Source organism: Argiope bruennichi, chromosome 2 (assembly GCF_947563725.1).
Source record: "Argiope bruennichi chromosome 2, qqArgBrue1.1, whole genome shotgun sequence".
Lineage (NCBI taxonomy): Eukaryota > Metazoa > Arthropoda > Arachnida > Araneae > Araneidae > Argiope > Argiope bruennichi.
This window is the reverse complement of record NC_079152.1, coordinates 146466911-146486910: the sequence shown is the minus strand read 5'-3', so window position 1 is coordinate 146486910 and position 20000 is coordinate 146466911. Positions and strand designations below refer to the sequence as shown.

The following is a 20000-nucleotide window of genomic DNA, read 5'->3' as shown; positions in this document are numbered from 1 at the left end:
TGATGACTCGTGCTTACTGGGAATTCCTCGTTCATGGAATCAATTACACTTTCCAATCCCCAGCACGAAGGAGGTTCAACGGGTTACCCAGTCCTTTCGGACAGGGAAAGCACACGCTGATTCCTTCAATGTAGCGCGCGTGCGGCCCCGGACATCTAAGGGCATCCCAGACCTGTTATTGCTCTGTCTCGTGCGGCTAAACGCCGCTTGTCCCTCTAAGAAGAACGTCCCACTACAAGAGGATGGGAACGTCTATTTAGTAGGCTAGAGTCTCGTTCGTTATCGGAATTAACCAGACAAGTCGCCCCACCAACTAAGAACGGCCATGCACCACCACCCACAGAATCAAGAAAGAGCTCTTAATCTGTCAATCCTTCCTGTGTCCGGGCCGGGTAAGTTTTCCCGTGTTGAGTCAAATTAAGCCGCAGGCTCCATTTCTGGTGGTGCCCTTCCGTCAATTCCTTTAAGTTTCAGCTTTGCAACCATACTTCCCCCGGAACCCAAAAGCTTTGGTTTCCCGGAAGCTGCCCGGCGTGTCATTTGAGGAACACAGCCGGATCGCTGGCTGGCATCGTTTATGGTTAGAACTAGGGCGGTATCTGATCGCCTTCGAACCTCTAACTTTCGTTCTTGATTAATGGAAACATTCTTGGCAAATGCTTTCGCAGTAGTTCGTCTTGCGACGGTCCAAGAATTTCACCTCTAGCGTCGCAATACGAATGCCCCCGTCTGTCCCTCTTAATCATTACCTCGTGTTCCGAAAACCAACAAAATAGAACCGAGGTCCTATTCCATTATTCCATGCACAATTATTCAGGCGTCGCGCCTGCTTTGAGCACTCTAATTTTTTCAAAGTAAACGTGAGGGTCTCCGCCCACAACCGGTGAAGATCATAGACAGAAGCCCCCTGAACGCTCGGCAGCGAACAGTAACCACCGGTAGGCGGACCGTCCGGCCGGAGCTGAGATCCAACTACGAGCTTTTTAACCGCAACAACTTTAATATACGCTATTGGAGCTGGAATTACCGCGACTGCTGGCACCAGACTTGCTCTCCAATGGATCCTCGTTAAAGGATTTAGAGTGTACTCATTCCAATTACGGGGTCTCAAAAGAGTCCCGTATTGTTATTTTTCGTCACTACCTCCCCGTGCTGGGAGTGGGTAATTTGCGCGCCTGCTGCCTTCCTTGGATGTGGTAGCCGTTTCTCAGGCTCCCTCTCCGGAATCGAACCCTGATTCCCCGTCACCCGTTACGACCATGGTAGGCGCGTAACCTACCATCGACAGTTGATAAGGCAGACACTTGAAAGATACGTCGCCGGGACGAGCCCGTGCGATCAGCCCAAAGTTATACAGAGTCACCACAAGAGACGGACACGAGGCCCGATTGGTTTTGGTCTAATAAAAGCGCTCGTTCCCGAAGGTCGGAGCTCTGCTGCATGTATTAGCTCTAGAATTGCCACAGTTATCCAAGTAGTAAGGTACGATCCAAGGAACCATAACTGATTTAATGAGCCATTCGCGGTTTCGCCTTAATACGGCATGTACTTAGACATGCATGGCTTAATCTTTGAGACAAGCATATGACTACTGGCAGGATCAACCAGGTAACTTCCGTCGTTCATCATCAGAACGTTCGGAACGCACTCCGAAGCCTTACATTTCACGAGTCGCGACCGTCATGGTCGCGGGGGACGCCTCGACTACGGAGGATCCCTCAGTCAATCTCGCTTTTTGTGTAGGTATTCCCCGTGCAATCTACAGAGGTTCTATAGTCTCACGACTTCCCCGACGGCTTCAACGCCGCGGGGCGAGTGCGGAGGCATCGAGAAGATATGTGCGCTGGACACAGATGCAGAAAACCAATCAATTCCTTTAAGTACGGTTCTGCTCGTCGCGTCAACGGCACGGGGGCCGAGCCGCTCGCAGAGAGGCTGAGATAGTTTGGAAGCGGCCGGAAAGACGGAGAATACTTCCCCGCCGATCGCAGCCTTAGTAGCAGAAGAATAACACCCTCGATCCCGGAGGCAGCGTCCGACCGACCCATCACGAACCGAGAACCGATCCGATCGGGCACGACAGACCCACCGTCAACGTTAGAGGACCGCTTTCCCGGAGGTAGCCAACCGGTACTAACAACCCAATCCCGTTGCCGAGACCTAAGCCAGGTTCGCGAGATTACGACGCGTTTTTAAAACGCATTCTGTCTCGCGATCGACCACTGTTTCCAGCAGTCACCTGCTACTCATATAGGGCTACGGACGATCCCCGACGTTCCGCTCGTGATCGCGAGTGGCGCGCGCTTCGCCCAGCCACCAGGCGACCGGAAGAAGCCGCCGTGGGCGAAAATAATAAAAATTGTGCACTGGCAACCCGTTTCGCCAAACTAGTGCGACGTAGTATTTAGCGCTCTTCTCGGTGATTGGACTTTGAAGAAAATCGCGACTTCTCCCCTATTTGCATTTAGAAGGAAATCTCGGGTAGCGACTTCTCACTTTCTCGTGCTCCGGTTAGGACTTTGCCGAAAATCTCACATCGTCGGACTTTGACGGAAAACTAGCGAAGCGACTATCACCTTATCGCGCGTTCTGATTTGGAGTTTGCTGAAAAACGCGACTTCTCACATCGTCGGACTTAGTAGAAAATTTCACCTTATCGCGTGCTCCTATTAGGACTTTGCCGAAAATCGCGCATCTCCGTTTTTCCTTAAAATGTTTACATTTTGAATTTTCTTCAATTACTTTTTGTGAATTTTTATTGATATTTATGAAATTGTTTATGCTTCTGAATTTAAAATGTCAAGTAACATGTTAATTCACTCAAATACAAATTTATAGAGTTTTAATACGCTGAAATTAAGTTAAATACCTGTATTTGCAGAATGTATTCTTATTTAGAACTCAATTTGGTGTAAATATTATAAAAATAATGAAATAAAGCCTTTAAATGTTGTTAAATACTTGATTCAAACTTAAAAGTAGGTCAAGCACTTAAATTCTAGTAAATTAAGATAAATGTCTGGTAAAGTTCATATTTATATGCATTCGAAGAAAGAATCCAAGTGTTCTTTGAAGTAATTCTTATTTAGAACTCAGTTTGGTGTAAAGAATGTCAAATTATTGAAGTAAAAGCTGTAAATGTTCTTGTATACTTCATACGAACTTCAAAGTAGGTCAAATTGTGTTAATGAATGCACAAGTTGTTTAGTTTCCTTCATACAATGTGTAGTGTATCTTCTAAATTCTTTAAGGAGTATAAAAGATGAAATGTCTTTCAAATTCAAACAATTTCTACTTTAAATACTGAGCTAAGCACAAATACTATCTTTTAATATGTTAAATTGAACATATAATTGAGTGCAAGCTTTAATATAAATGTATTCCTTCATGTAACATTCAATATCAATTATTTGTGAATGAATGTTTTCATTCAGTTAATTAATGAGCTGAATCTTTCACTAATGCAAAATATTTCCTGATATTGTAAACTTTCATTGATGTAAAAATTGTGTTAAATGTAAAGATATTCTTATAGTGTGATAAATACAAGTATATGGCTTGTATATTCAACTTATTAATGCATAAGAGTATGATTTCTTACTGCATTTTTTTGTGTATAGTGATAAACATTCATCTCCCTTCATGTTTCATCTAGTATCAGTTATATTGTTCATTTATTTGAAATTTAGCTTCATGGTTAATCACTTGTGAAATGTTTACTCATAGTGCAAGTTGTTTTCACAATTCATGTTGAGTGAAATCATTATATTATGTAAAATTCAAACATACAATTTGGATATTCAACACATTAGTGCTTATTACTTGTGGAAAGAAGTGATATGAAGAGGTAACAGTTGTATAAAGAAAGCTCAAGTCTTAAATGAATGTGTAATGTTACTTTGCAAAGATATGGTTTGTAAATTCAACAAATTTCTGCATAAAAATGTTATTACCACCTATATTTTGTGTGCAGATTCTTTATGTACTATTTACAATCAAAGAATGCATACATTTCTTCAAGAATCTATATGATTATACTCAGTATGTCTGTAAGCTTCATCTTTAATCAGTGTGAAATGTTTCATCATATAACAGGTTGTTCTAATTATTAAATGTTGTTTATAATGTAAGGAAATCTTCATCTTCAGGTAAATACAATTTATAGATGCATATTACTTGTTCAAACAAGTTGGCTGTAATGTAATGAATGTATATTGTTTACTTTCACTGTAAATGTAACCCTTTTCTAATATTAATGTTGTTTTCATGTACAGCATTATCTTGTTAGTGTTTAATTTTATGTTATATTCTGTTGAATACAGGCAGAAAGCTTGTCAATCAAATAGATAAATTATTTAGAGTCCTTTGTCCAACTATAATTTATGTGTGGGTTCCCATTTCTTCAAACAACATTTACATTCAAAGAATGTTTCATCTTAACTAAGCTTCATCTTCAAACTGTGCCAAATGTTCCCATTCTTTACTTGTAATACAGTGTGAAATGCAATACCTTTCTCCTATTTCCAGTTGTTTAGGTTTAATCTTGTTCAAAATGTGATGACATACTTATTTCATGTTAAATACAAACATACAGTTTGTGGATTCTACTCATAGGTGTTTATTACTTGTTCAAACAGATTATATAAATAGATAATACTTATATGATTACTATTAAGTACATGTGAAATTTAACCTTACACTGAAATTGTAACCTCTATCTAATATTAATATAAAATTTGTATGTATTTATTCATATAAACATTGTATGAAGTGTAATGTCTTAGTTATATTGTGTTAAATAGAGGCATACATTATTAAGATTGTTATTTCCAATTTTAATTAATATATAGCTTCTTTATACAATATTTACAATGATTGAATACATAGATTTCTTCAAATGTTTCATCCAGTATCTATATTATTATGTTCAGCTTCTTGTTTACTTAATGAGAATTGTTTCTACATGTTACAAGTTGTTTCTAAAGTTCAATGTCATGTCAAATGCACTGTATTATAGTTTGAAGCTGCAATTAGCAAGTGCTTATTACATGTTGAAACAAGCTATATAAATATGTTTCTATAAAAGCCCAACCTGTGTGTAATTTTACCTTACATAACAATTGTAAACTCTTAATGTTGTAATGCATTCTTTTGTTCATGTGAAATGTTTCATTCATTGTTCATGTAAACACTGTATCAAATGGAACAATACAAATTACTTACATTGTGTTAAATTCAGGCATAAAGTTTGAACATCCAATGAAGAAGTTATTAAGAGTATTTTTTACAATTGCAATATGTCTGCAAGATTCTTCTTTCTTCATACAGTGTTTACAATAAGAATACATTAATTGCTTCTCATGTTTCATCAAATGTTTAAGTTAGCATGTTCTTTAATCTATATGAAATTTACCCATTTTTACATTTAGTGTTATGTGAAATGCAATAAAATACTTATAAACTGTTAACTATAAACATACAAGTGCATATAACTTATATATGAAGTTGCATATAAAATGATTATTCTGTAAAACATTGTAATTGTCATCTTCTTTTTTTAAATGTAAACATTGTTAGAATAATGTGCTAAGTACAAACACTAAGCTATTATTTTCAACATTTCAGTTAATTCTGTTTGTCGAAACAAACATCCACATTAAACTATGCCAGTTATTTGTAAGTTTTATTAATGTAAAGAATACTCAAAAAGTGTCCAATGTACTTGTTATTTAGGAAAGACATCTTACATGTTTAAATATTAAAAAGGTTAATGTGTAAGACAGTTACATGCTGAGTGGTTTATATTTCCAATCCCATTTCTGTCACATATCATTGATATCAACAAAACCTTAATTGTTTCTTATGTGTACACAAACATTATAACAACCATCTGAATGCTAAACATGTAAGTGCATACAACATATAAAGCTGCATGTAAAATGATTATTCTTTAATTAATGCAAAACATTAACAAACATAGTAATTGTCATTTCTTTATGTTAATGATATGTGAAATGTTTCTAATGTGCTAGGTTATGATTTTCAATAATTCAGTAAATACTGTTTGTCGAAACAAGCTTACGCATTAAACTATCACAGTTACTTGTAAGGTTTATTCTTGTAAATAACAATTAAATAATGTCAAATGTACTTGTTATTGAGAAAAGAACACATACAAGTATTTATATTATAAAAGTAAATGTATAATACAGTTATATGATTGTGTATTGAATGGTATATCCTTCCTTCACCATTTTAGTCACAAACCATTGATATCAAACAGACCTATATTGTCTCTGATATGTAAACAAACATTATAATAATCATTTCAATGATACATTGTTTCAAATATTTGTCACATTTTGTCTGAAATTCAATAAATGCACAGTTCAGTACAATAAAGTCAATTCTATTTTCAAACATAATGCATGTGCACTATTAACATTATTATTAAAAAGCATTAAACATAACAAGATACATTAACTTCAAATTACTATTAAATTCACTATCTTTAAAAAGTAATAAATTATATGTAATGCGTTTTTTTCATTGGTAGTTCTTAAATCTGGTGAAAATGATCTGTGTATATGTAACGATGAAGAATATTCTGTGTTGAAACATGACATGTTTAGATGAAAGTAACTGAAATACCTATATTAGCCTTAATGTTAGTAAAATTATGAATGCACAGTAGAACTCTTATTATCAATGAAAATTCTTTTTCTGATGTACTTTATCTACAAATTTTTTAAATATAAGTAGTGCACACTCCAACTTGAATGTCAACGAGGAATCCTCGTAGTAATTCTCTACTCACAAATGTGAAAATGAGACCTTTTCTAACCATTAAATCCATTGACCTCATTATTATCCTCCTTCAAATCATGTGTGTTTCAAATTAAAACACTTTTTGTGAAAATATTTATGAAATTTTGTCTAAAATACAATAACACTGCATTTCAGTACAACGAGACAGAAGAAATCTTATTCTAAAGCATAGTTCAAACATAAAAAAAAAGATATGTAATCAAAAATATTACTAATAAATTCAGATTCCTTATATAGAAAAGAAGTGTAATTAATATATATTTTAATTGCAATCAATTTAATTTGGTTAAAATGGTATGTCAATACGTAGGAATGAATAATGTTCTACGAAGAAGCATTGCAAGTTTGTATGAGTGATTCAAATTCATTTAATATCCTTAATGTGAAAAAAAAAAATATTGAATGTAGTGTACTCAAATATTCATAAAAGTACTATTTTTAAAACTATTACAGTTCATACTTGGCCTAAAAAAAAAGGAGCAGACACTGTTAATTGAATGTTGTCGTGGAATCTTCTAACACTCTTTTGTTTACAAGTGTGTCAAATACAGTATTCATAAACTGAAATCCACTTACCTCATTATGATCCTTCTTCAATGAAGCAAATATCAAAACACCTTGTTAATGAAGAGATTTTAATACTATTATTCACATATATCATTTGTTCTTCATTGTTGCCTTTAATATTGTTGATGTAACAATGTGTTCAAAAGTATTAAGAACAATATTCTCTGTTGCTTACAGTTAGCTAAGAATTATAGAATCATATATTGTTACTGGGCATTATTGTTGATGTAACAATGCATTTAATAGTGTTCATAACTATACTGTATTTAGTTTCTAAAGAATTCAAAAATTGCATGTATTTAAATAGTAACAATTAACTATTCATGGAAATCATGAATTAACATCTAACACAGTGAACAATATGGTATTTAACATTGTGAAATCAGTCAAACTCCCCAGACTCCTATCCAAAAACTCAGTGTAGGAATGTTTCATATGGATTTTCATCAAAACAAGTCTTTTCCACTAAAAATCTTTGAAACAGCTTTCATATATGTTGTCTTCCAGCATCTCTTTGTATGAAGAAAATGATCAACATATCATTTCAGAAGAGTGGCATCTATGTTCCAGTTTGTCTTCTCTTATGTTCAGTAGAAAGTAAAGGTTGTTTTTTGTTGTTGTCATTTACACTGTACACAAACTTCATCTTCTCTATACTATAAAACTGCTTCATATAACTATACATTCTTCTTCCATGTTAGAGCATAACAAAGTAGATATCTTTTCAAAATTTCTTCATTTCATTCATAAAAAATAGGATATGAAGTTCAGTTGACATGCCTTCACTCATTGATAACTCCCATCAGAAAGGGGGGGGGGGATCCTAAATGCCCATTCAATATTCAGACTTCATCTTTACAAAATAAAGTTGTTGATGAGATAATAACACTCTTTCACCTTCAACTACACTTGCTAGGATGATGTAATCACATTATAAACAATTAAATTGAATATCCCAAGTAATCCAAATATGGAAAATCTATATAAACAAAGACTACCAGAAATGAAATAATAATCAACAAAAACATTTAACTTCTTCTCATATGTAGAAATCATCAACTTCAATGTCACAAAAACTTCAATAAGTTAATCACCAGCATGCAATTCAAAATAATCGCAACACAACAACAGCTATTCAAGATTTGCCTCCACCAAAAACAATTAAGTGCAGTGAACCAAATAATCTGCCTTGCCAAAATGAAACCTCTTACAAAATCAAACACATTAAATTGAACAGTGCAAATTATTTCAAAAAACTTCCCAAGCATTAAAAATTTAAAAACCATGTAAAAACTTAAGTGACGAGCAATACCGGCAGAGTACAAAAGCCATACACAACACCAAACAAACACCATTTCTGCTAATATTTCTTTAGAAAATTGAATCAAATATCTGAAAGTGGGTAAATTTCAAACAATATTCTTCACAGAATCCATAAATATAGCATTAAGGTAATACAGTATGCCAACAATCAACCCGCATGTCCATACATAACTAAAATTTATAACTCACCTAAACTAACCAATATACTATTTTTGAGTGAAATCTCTCACAAGATAGCAATTATGAAATTGAATTCTGCAAACTATTGAGAACTTATTTATAAATTAAAAAGTAAACAGTCATAAAAACTCACATTTTCTAAACACTTGGGTGTAAAAACTGACAACATGCATAACCAAAACAAGACCACAGAAACTTGGAAGATAAGTTCATTGATAATTTTTGATTTCTAAAGGATACTTCTGTTCACTGTCATATGTAAAATAATATGAATGTAAAATTGCATTAGGAATTTAAGAAATATGCATAACAACACATCAAGACATGGAATAGTGAATATGTGAAAACATAAACATTAAGAAATAAATTCAAATAAACATTAAGATTTATATTAAATTTGCTAAAAACACTTCTACTTTTCAACAATTAACTTAATTAATATGAAGGATATGTTATATATCAAAGCTCAATGCATAAAAACAATGTTATGTGTTAGTGTGTCAAAATGTAAACAAACAAACAAAACAGTACTGATGAAGCAACATTTATTTACATAGGAAAAACAATAATGAATATACTAATTCAAATTATATAGAAATAAATTTAGTAAACAAATATATCACCTACACATGAAAGATGTGCAATAAAAAGAAAAAATGGAAAGAATATGTACTTGGACACTGCTCGACAGGATTCGAGAAATCCAATACTATTCAAATTAAAAACAGAAACAAATTTCTACTGAATATACTTGAAATTAGGAAAAACACAACTAAACGAAGGGAGAAAAAACAACAATGAATTGATTTTTGTTTTCACTAATTTACAATAAATAGGCTTAAATTAAAAGTTGGCATTCTTAAAGAAGGGGGGGGGGGGGTGCACACTGTGAAACTGAATTAAGTTTTATTGTTAGATCTTAACTCTTCCACTTTAAAAAGAAATGTCAGTATAATTTCAATCAATATTTAAATCATTTTCCAATACTAAAAACAACTCTTATAATATAAATAACCTGAATTACTTAAACACAGTACAGCGAAGAAGAGATATCGAGATAACAGCATACATTGCTAGTAAAAAAATTATTAACTATACACTAATAATAAAAATTTAATTAATTATTTCAATAACTAACAGTTTAATCATGAATATATGCATAACTTACAATACTATATATTTTTTTTTCCAACCATGTAACTAAGAAATACCTTTATGGCCTTATCCAAAGAGAAAACACTCAATGATTTGTTCCTTTAAGATAACAAACAAGCCTATAGGTGCTTCCCATTTGGATTCAGGCCACAGAAAAGATACCATAAATAAATAGTTGATAATCCAATGAGAAGTAATTAATTTATGCAAAAGTAAGCTTAAAATTGAAAATAAACATTTAATTTTTGCTCATAGGAGATAAATGAAATAAATAAAAAAAGCAAAATGTTTGTTTACAAATAAATAGAGTGAAATAAGCAAATGCCAGAAATCGAGCATTTTATTCACCCACAGAAATCTCCTAATATTTTCAAAGTGCAGGGACGACATTTTCATCCAAGACAGGTGTACACAGGAATGAAACAAAACCCACAACTTTCTTCCAAGATCTACGGGTGAACAGGATAACACAGCAAAGCATCGTGCAGGTGAAAAGCAACCCTCCGGTTACGTACTAAGTGCCATGCCGAATGAACACAGGATTGAAAAGTGGAATACAGGAATGAAGGGGAGTTCGCCTTTCCCATCCAAGTTGCTTGGTGCACAGGATAACATGGCACAGCATTCTCTTCTTGTCAAGACACATCATGCTTCTTTGTCTTCATTCTTCTTAAATTTTCATTTCTTGCTTTGTCAATTAAGTTAATGCGTATTTTAATTTCACGATTAATCTGTACTATTTCACTTAATTTCTATTGATTATAATAAAATTCTTTGTATATATTAAGGTTACACTAAAATCAAATAAGTTAAATTATCACGAAACTATTAATAAATAAACTAATTCACTGCACATAATAAAAATATTGTTGCAAAATTAAATAATAAACAGTATAAACTTTAACAATTACTCAAACTGTTTGTTATCACTTCAACACTGTAGTAAAATTACATCATATTATGAATTGAGCAGTCAATAATATTAAATAACTGAATAAAATTAACCATGCACCAAGCCATTTATAAAGGAAATTGATTTCTTATTCATTACATAAAAGGGTTGTACATGTTATTAAGTAATACTAAAGCAAAAGTACTACACTATACTAGAATAAGAAGTGAAAAATCAATATAAATAAAACTAAATCTAAATTGTAATATTAATATACACCAAGTCAATAGTAAAGGAAAATGATTTCTTGTATATATGAACAATTAGACTACAAAAGCAAAGTACTTCATCATACGTGAGAAACAAAAGTGGAATAGCAATTAATGAAAAAAAAAGCTAAGTATTAATAAAATGAAATGTATAAGTGAATTCATTACTAAATCAAATATGCATCCAGTTATTACAAGAAGAAATTGATTTCCAATTCATATTATGGAAGGGTTATATAATTAAATTTTTCTTGTATTAAGAAAATAAAGGATGCATAAATTTCAATATTGAATAAAAATGCCAATGTTTTTAAGATGTATCATCACTACGTTCAAAATTCATATTACAGAAGTTATAACATAGATAACAAACATACATATAAAAAAATAAACACTTACCTTGCAATTTTTAAAAATGATCCTTCTTAAAGCAAAATTAATTTCACTGTCAAAATTTCAATTCTCATGAAGGATAAACCAGTGAAAGCATTCCATTCTTGTTAATCACAAAATGTGCTAAAAAAGAAGTCGCAACATATGGAAGTTGAAGGTCAATGAATGAACTTCAAACTTTTCTAGCACAGATAGAAATATTTCTCAGCATGACTTTCACACATATCATCCGGGAAATTCACTCAGCTTCGACTAGTTGTTAAAAATCATCATACACAAACACTTCGGAATTAGAATTCATCACAGATGAAAACAAAATTAAAATCTTCTTCAAACCTCTCTCGCACACAAAGACATTCTTTTCGGCAGTTTCTCTTTTAATCTTGAAACACACGCAATCCATAAAACTCATTCTTGAAGAGGAAATCCGCTCAGTAAATATGCAAAACATCCATCTACAAAAGAAAAAAAAAAATTAATTAGAAATTAAAAAAGATTTCTAGAAAAGCACAAACAATGGAAGAGCACACACGCCGACAACCAACGGACAAATGAAATTCAAATGAAGAGCCGTTGAAATCAGTTCGGTTAACAGTTAATCAGGATTCAACCGCCTAGCAAAGAAATAATTAAGATTGCGATCACATGTTCGGATCCCATCGAACCAATCAGTGGTGTAGGATGACTTACTCACCATGACCGCTACGGTGTCTATTCAGTTTCCAATAATAACAACTCATTTCATGAATGGCAACATTGTACATTTACTTCCCCTCCCGAAGAGAAAAATGACAACAAACTTTTTATCTATCGGAACTGATTGTTACATTTTTTTTTAATTTTAGAAAAGGAATTTTAAACAGAAGAATTTTAATTTCAGTTATTCATCGGAACTTTTTTTTTTTTTTTTCTCTTTTCTTCATATGCATTTAAGATTTTCTTTTACCAAATACATTTTTTATTTTATTTTCCTTATAACATTTATTATTATTAATTTTTTAAAAATGTCAAACAGAAGTCTATACATAAGAATTTTTTTTTTTTTTCAATATTTTCAGTCAAGTGCAATACACAACTCATGAATTAAATATAAAGGAGGGAAACTTTAGAAATGATTATTTTCACCATAAAAATATTAAATTCAATATAATACTGTCAAGCATTTAATGGATTAAATACATTGGAAGGAAATGTATACTTTTAAAGGCGAGGAATGTAAATTGGGGGGGGGGGGGTAATAACCTGTTTTATAATAAAAAATAAGAATTATCACTTTAATAAACAATATAAGCTCCAAATGTAAACTTAAACTCATTTTGTTATTCATTAGACCTACTAATCCCAAAATTCCTTACTAGCTAAATAGATGCAATTAGATGTATTATAACTCATTTAAAGTAAAAGAAAAGATACAAACCTACAGTTCACATGAAGAAACAATTATGCACTTAATTTTTCATAAAATTTCATATTGATAAATGTTAAAATTTTCTGCAAAACAGAAACAAACAAATTAGCATCATCAAAACAGTACATTTTGATATCATGTCACATACATAAACAAATCTTTCACACTGTGATTTTACATTCAAAAAGCAAGTAATGAAGGTTTTCACACTTCAATATCCAAATAAATTTCCACAACACAAAGGAAATATGCAGTTGGGTGATGAAGCTTGCATAAATGTACAAAGCAAAATTTAAAAATATGAATTTTATGTGCAAAACAAAAGTAAGGTGGGAGTGGTCATGCAATTCATATATAGACAAAGCAGGATTAACAAAACACTATATAAACTTAAAATCATCTTATAAGAACATTACACTGAACAATATTTTGTTTCAAGGATATTAACATTTTTATGTCTTTTCTGCAACTTACCTGGTTGCTACTTTCAAAGCAGAACTACCAATTCATTTGTAGAACCAGAAAATAAAAAAATTTTTTGAAAGAAAGCAGAAGCGTTTCATTTTACTAACAGTTTTTGTTTTTATAGCAACCAGAGAATATGGGGGGGGGGGGGGGGAATTGAACTACAAATGCTATGAACCATGCAAAGCTTAAAATTCTTCAAAGCGTGTCCAAATAATAATAAGATATATCATACTCATTATTTTTTTTTATTTAAAGAAACTGACATTATGAAGACATTAGTAAAGTAAGCAGTGGTAATCTCAGTTTAATGCAATTGAAGGGGGGGGGGGGGAACTTTTATAACAAATAATAATTTAAGATATTTATTATTCAATACAAAATAAAATATTTGTTTTCGAAAAAGATTTCAAAGAAATCCTAACCAAATCAATTGTAAACATTGTTTTTTATGTGCTTCACTGAATTTAAAATGTTTCAGTGAATTTTTGTATTACATGAACTTGTTAATCACTGTTTCAGAGAATGTCAACAAACCACCAGTCACTTTCCTTTAATATTCTAATACGAATATTTCTATAGAATAAACACGTGTTAACGAGTAACTAACTTTATACAATAATAAATTTTTAGCTTAAAAGAAATAAAGAATAAAACAAATTAACCTATTATTAAATGCATTTTGAAAAAGTAACTGACACATATATAAACAGGATTGAAAGAAAAAATAAAGCAATATTATCTTGATCAATTGATATAATGTGATCCGTTAAGACATCAGAAACACAAAGCAAACTAGAACATGCAGAATGGATAAAAAAATGCATTCAAATGCCATTCTGACAGCTGTCACACCACACCAACACTATACAGATAAAGTCATTGCAAACAAAACATCTATAATTTCATACGCATATATATATAAGGCATGAAACCAAAAGCAATAACATTAAAAAAATTTAAACTTCAATTAATGAACATGAAATTAATAGTACAGCAGGAAGAAAAGCTTTTTAAAAATAAACAAAATAACATCTTTTAAATGGAATAAAAGAAATCTTGTATGACCATTTTTTTAAAACTATTTCAACGTTCACTGTAAAAACAAAATTATCTCTTTAGTTCTTAGAAAATAAATTAAAAAATTAAACTGGCATACAACACTATAAAAAAATATAAGGGGGGGGGGAGGTAACATTCTGAATGATTGCATAAATTTATTGAGCACGACACTTAAAACACACAACAAGCACAAATGAGGAAAATGCATATGGAGAAAAATTGAATGGACATCTGACAGCTTTCACACCACATGAATGGAGTTCATAAAATGAAACCATCCTTAATTTCATAAAATTTTTTTTTACAACATAAAATGGTAGTAAACATTAAGAGATTTAAACTAATAACTCGAAATGAAATTATCACTAGGAATGAACATGTAAAAAAAAGAAACAGTGAAAGGAAGAAGACTGAAACATCTTTTTTTTTTGGGGGGGGGGGGGGGGTGAATCACGCACAAAAGTAATATTCTAATAAACAATTATTTAAATACTCCATCTAAAACCAATAGCGGAAATACATTTGTTACTTATTAGAAGAAGACTGTTCGATTAAAATCAGTAACCACAATACCAAAATTAAATCATAAAAATTGGCGATGCTAATTCAATATTGTCCGAATCAATACAGAAATTTATGGAACATGTTTTTTTAATAAATAATAAAAACATCATGCACATGAATTAATTACATATGGAAATGAGCCAAAATTGTATCCTGCATATTTCAACACCACACCAACACAGTGAATGTGTGTGTGTGAGAATTAAGACACATGCAAGCAAAATTAAAACCAAATATATAATTTAACAAAGTTGATTTCATAAAAGTTGTTTTCTCATGAAATAACTTTCATGGTCAAAACAGCAAATTTGGAACAGAAGACTCATTTCTTATTCACCAAAAATTTATGAGATGCCAGAAATGATTTCAGCACTCGCTCTCAAAACAAATCAAATACTTATTCATTCATTCCACACGTAGCAGTAGAAATTTGTAATTATAAATTATACACGTTGCTTCAAGGACTTTAAAAAATTAAAAGGAACAAAATCATTGAGTGTGTGGGGGGGGGATGACACTCTTAATGATAATAGTAATTTATTGAGCATGTCACGTAATGAACACACAAAAGTACAAATGAGAAAAAGGCATATTAAAATAAATTCAATGGAAATATAACAGCTTCCACACCACATGAACATATTGAATAGAATCAATAAAATGAAAACATCTTAAATTTTATTAAAAAGAAATTACAACATAAAATGATATTGAATATTAAAAGATGTGAACTGATAAATCGAAATGGAATGAAAACTAGATAAAGGGGGGGGGATATGCACAAAATACATACTTAATTTGTAAAATACTAACAAGAATGTTCACTTAAATTAAGACACTGTAATATGAAAATTAATTTATGAAAACAGGAGATGTGAATTTAATATTGCTCGAATCAATAGAGAAATTTAGATAATATACTTCTGAAGTGAATCGTGAAGACACACTGTGCATAAATTACACATGTAAACGAACCAAAATTGCATGCTGCATACTTCCACACCACACCAACACAGTGAAAATGTGCAGGGGGGGGGGAGAGAGATATACATGCAAGTGAAATTGACAGGCAAAAGTATAATGGGGTGAATTTGTGTAAAAAGCACATGCAACTGGAATTAATGTCTAATATTTATATATATATACACACACACAATATTTTGAAAACAAAATTAATTTTTTATGCACCACAACTTTATGCAATTCCAGATGTTTCAATCATTTAGAAAAGATTTGATCATTTTCCATGAAAACAAAACAAAATAAATTGAATTCATTTCACTACTATCAGCACAAAATTGTAATTGGGGGGGGGGGGAATGGTCAAAAGATGCATGCAAGGAAGAGCGAAAACCAAAAATGTAATTAAAAGAAAGTTGATTACTCGTGATATTATTTCCACATTCAAAACACAAATTGGGGGGAGGGGGGAAGTATTTTTCATGCACTCAAAATTTATAAAAAATCAAGGGGTTTCAAGCAATCAGAAATGATTTCAGAATTCGCTCTCAAAACAAAACAAAAACAAGCAGTTCATTTTTCAATTTGATTTCATTTAAAAGAAATATATGCAACCAAAAAAATTAGTTAACATTAAGAGATGCGAACTAATGAAATTAACACTAGAAATAAACAGTTGAAACTTTAAAAAATGGGGGGGGGGGGGGGGGTTAAGAATTTAATGCACAAAAACTACATTTAAATTTGTAATCAGAAAAAGGCTCCCTCTAAACCGAAATAGGTTATTATTTTAGAAAATACTAAAAAGAATGTTCAATTAAAATCGGTCACTACAATACCAAAGTTAATTCTCGAAAACAAGAGACATCAATTCAAATTTGTCCGCATCATTACTGAAACTTATGCTTCTTCTTTAGTGAATTGTAAAGACACCACGTACATAAATTACATATTGAAATGAACCAAAATTGCACTCTGCGTACTTCCACACCACACCAACATAGTGAAAGTGTGCAATGGGGGAGGGGGGGGGGGAGACATGCAACTAAAATTGAAAGACAAAAGTATAACGAAGTGAATGTGTGTAAAATACACATGTAACAAAAATTGATGTCTAATATATATAGACTAAAGGAAATTTATTTGCTTGTGTTATTATTTTCACGGTCAAAACACAAAGTTTTGAAAAGAAAATGTATTTTTTTATGCACCAAAAATTTATGAAATTTCAATCATTTTGAAAGGATTTCAGCACTCGCTCTCAAAACAAAACAAAAAATAGTCATTCATTTCAAAAGTATCAGTACAAAATTGTAATTTCGAATAACACGCCTTGCTGAAAGGACTGTACTTCACTTTTGAGTAATTTAATAGAAAAAATTTTTTTGGTCAGAATTATTTAGATAGCAAGAACTTATCCACTCAATGAATGCTGAATTGTTTTGCAATTCTAAAAAAACAAAGTGAATGCAGAATATGAATCTATTTAAGAATGAATAGGAATTTATCCACAAATTGAAGAACACAAAGGAAGAAAATTTGGAAATGAAACAGTAAAGTTTTAATGTGTCACAAAAAGGGCTACCTATACTACCAAGGAGATTACTTAACGAGAAACTTGGTACGCAATTAAACATAACAGGTTTATTGAAGTGATTGGAATCAAAATTACAAAATCAGATATAATGAAAAATCTGAACGTAAACACTAAAAGCAGATATAAAAGAAACTGATGACATTATAAGATTTTAATACAAACTGCAAACAAACCATTGAAAAATTTTTTAGAAAAACTTACCCATTTTCCAACTGCAGTAGCTTTTGCAATTTTTTTATTCTATTGCTTTCTCAACATATCAGAATGAGCCAAAATTCCTGAATCAAATGGCATAATTGAAATAACTATATAAATTTTATTACAGTTTTTTGTAACAACATCTCAAGATTATGTTTGGAAAACAATTTTGACACGTCATAACAAAACACCAATGGTAGGATAATCTGACATATAACTCAATTGCTCACATTCATCATTTCACTTTCGATTCTAAAACAGTTATCACTTTCCTTCCAAAAGAAATGTCCGTCGGAAACAGTTGTTGACATGCTACAGTGTTAAACACAAAATATTCCAAAAGAAGCGTTAGAAAAAGGAATAAAATGACGCAATTAAGCACCCGGTTGGCGTTTTTTTTTTTTTTTTTTTTCTTGTTTTTTTTCCCGCACTGCACTTCTGGTTTTCTAATTGCTAAATAAAAAGAACACTTACAGAATTCGACGACTACAATATGATAAAAAGACACTTCCTATTTTTAACTGGTAAAATAAATACTTCGCAACTAACTACGGAACAGAAAATTTGAAAAAGAACGACCGATTAAGTTACACGCCATTTCATTTCTTTCCGTTGAAAAACAAACTCTTTTGCATCCTCGGTTCGAAGTGATAATTATCGTCTGCAGCAGGGAACGAGAATGAAGGTCAGATTTTTAAGGAAATAATAATGAGTTATAAAATATACACCATTCTAAAATACACAAATGAAAATTACAAATAATATTCCGTTTAAAAGACCGCCATCGAAGTTCAAGAAATGAATTTCAACAGACACGGTCACAGTTCCTTTTGAAGCAAAATCGAGCTGCAAATCGTCTTCCAATCAAAAAACTGGAAAAGTATCCTGGGACGCTAGAATACAGCCTCTACAGATTCAAACTTTTTCACTTTTCAGTATTGGCAATTGTTTTTAAATTGTAACGTTTCGTATCCGAATGATTTATGATCCTATCCGAAAACGTTTCTCAGAAGTAGGATATCATTTTCCACAATTATTTTTTAATGCGTACAATCCATTTGATACGTTGCAACGGATAAAGTATCACGATCTTATGTTTGAATTTTGTATTACTGTGCACGGTGGCAATTCTCAGAAATAAGATATTTTATTCGAAAATGATTCATTACAAACGTTTTAACGGATCACTGATTAATATAACATACTAAAATTCTGCTTTTTTTTTTTTAATTATAAAGAAGTTTGGAAAAATACTTGGAGGTGCACACGGATAATTATCACTTTTCGTTTTTAATGAATTACGATTGTTTATCTGACTGTTTACAAAGAAAAATGTTGTACGGCAATAACATTTGTTACCTTCATTGAATTTACAATTAAATGATTTCATTTCTTTTGTTAAGGATATCGTAAAAAAGGTAAGTGAGTTCCTCTAATAGGATAAAAAAAAGTATTAACTCATTTGTATGCTGAATTAAATTTAATCTTTTTTTTTATATAAATTTTTCATTTCTTTACTAATAAACTGCCTGTACGTATCAAGTTATGTCAGCTATCATTCAATTGAGCTACAATGTTTATCATTATTGAATAAATGTTTCTGGAACTGATTTTTTTTTTTTTTTTTTTTTGGTAAATGAATTTTGAATTATTGCAACAGACAAATGTATCGCTGACGGAATCAATGTCATGGCAACTACATGTATGGAATATTTTTTAAAAAAAAAAAAAAAAAAAAAAAAAAAACATTTCTGTCAAGGTGAGGAAGCCAGTATCTTTATCAGTAAAGATTTATTGTACATTATAAAGGGTTTATACTAAGGAGGAAGGTATAAAAATGAGGAAGGCAAGTATCTGTACCTATTTTTGTAAAGAATTTCTACATCTAACTTGTGCGGATAGTTACAATTTTAACGAATTTTGTTTCATTTCATAAAACCGACATCTGTTCCCAGAGAATAAAATAGGTATATTTGATGAATAATGAATTATTAAACATCCAATATTATAAATACTTATTTTCTGTATATACTATGAAATCATTTATTGGCAACGAGAGATATTATAAGTATAAGATTAGATATTTTTAAAAAAGAATGGAGACAAGTATCTGTAACTGATTTTTCTCCATTCGATAAT

At 31.3% G+C, this 20000-nt stretch overlaps 1 non-coding gene across 1 annotated transcript in view; it reads right to left on the bottom strand.

The window, feature by feature from the left end:
* Positions 1 to 1611, bottom strand: part of LOC129962439 (small subunit ribosomal RNA) — a 1813-nt gene extending 202 nt beyond the window's left edge. The window contains exon 1 of the ribosomal RNA XR_008783900.1: positions 1 to 1611. This exon is cut by the window's left edge and continues 202 nt beyond it. This is a non-coding gene — a ribosomal RNA (small subunit ribosomal RNA).
* Positions 1612 to 20000: the final 18389 nt, after the last annotated feature.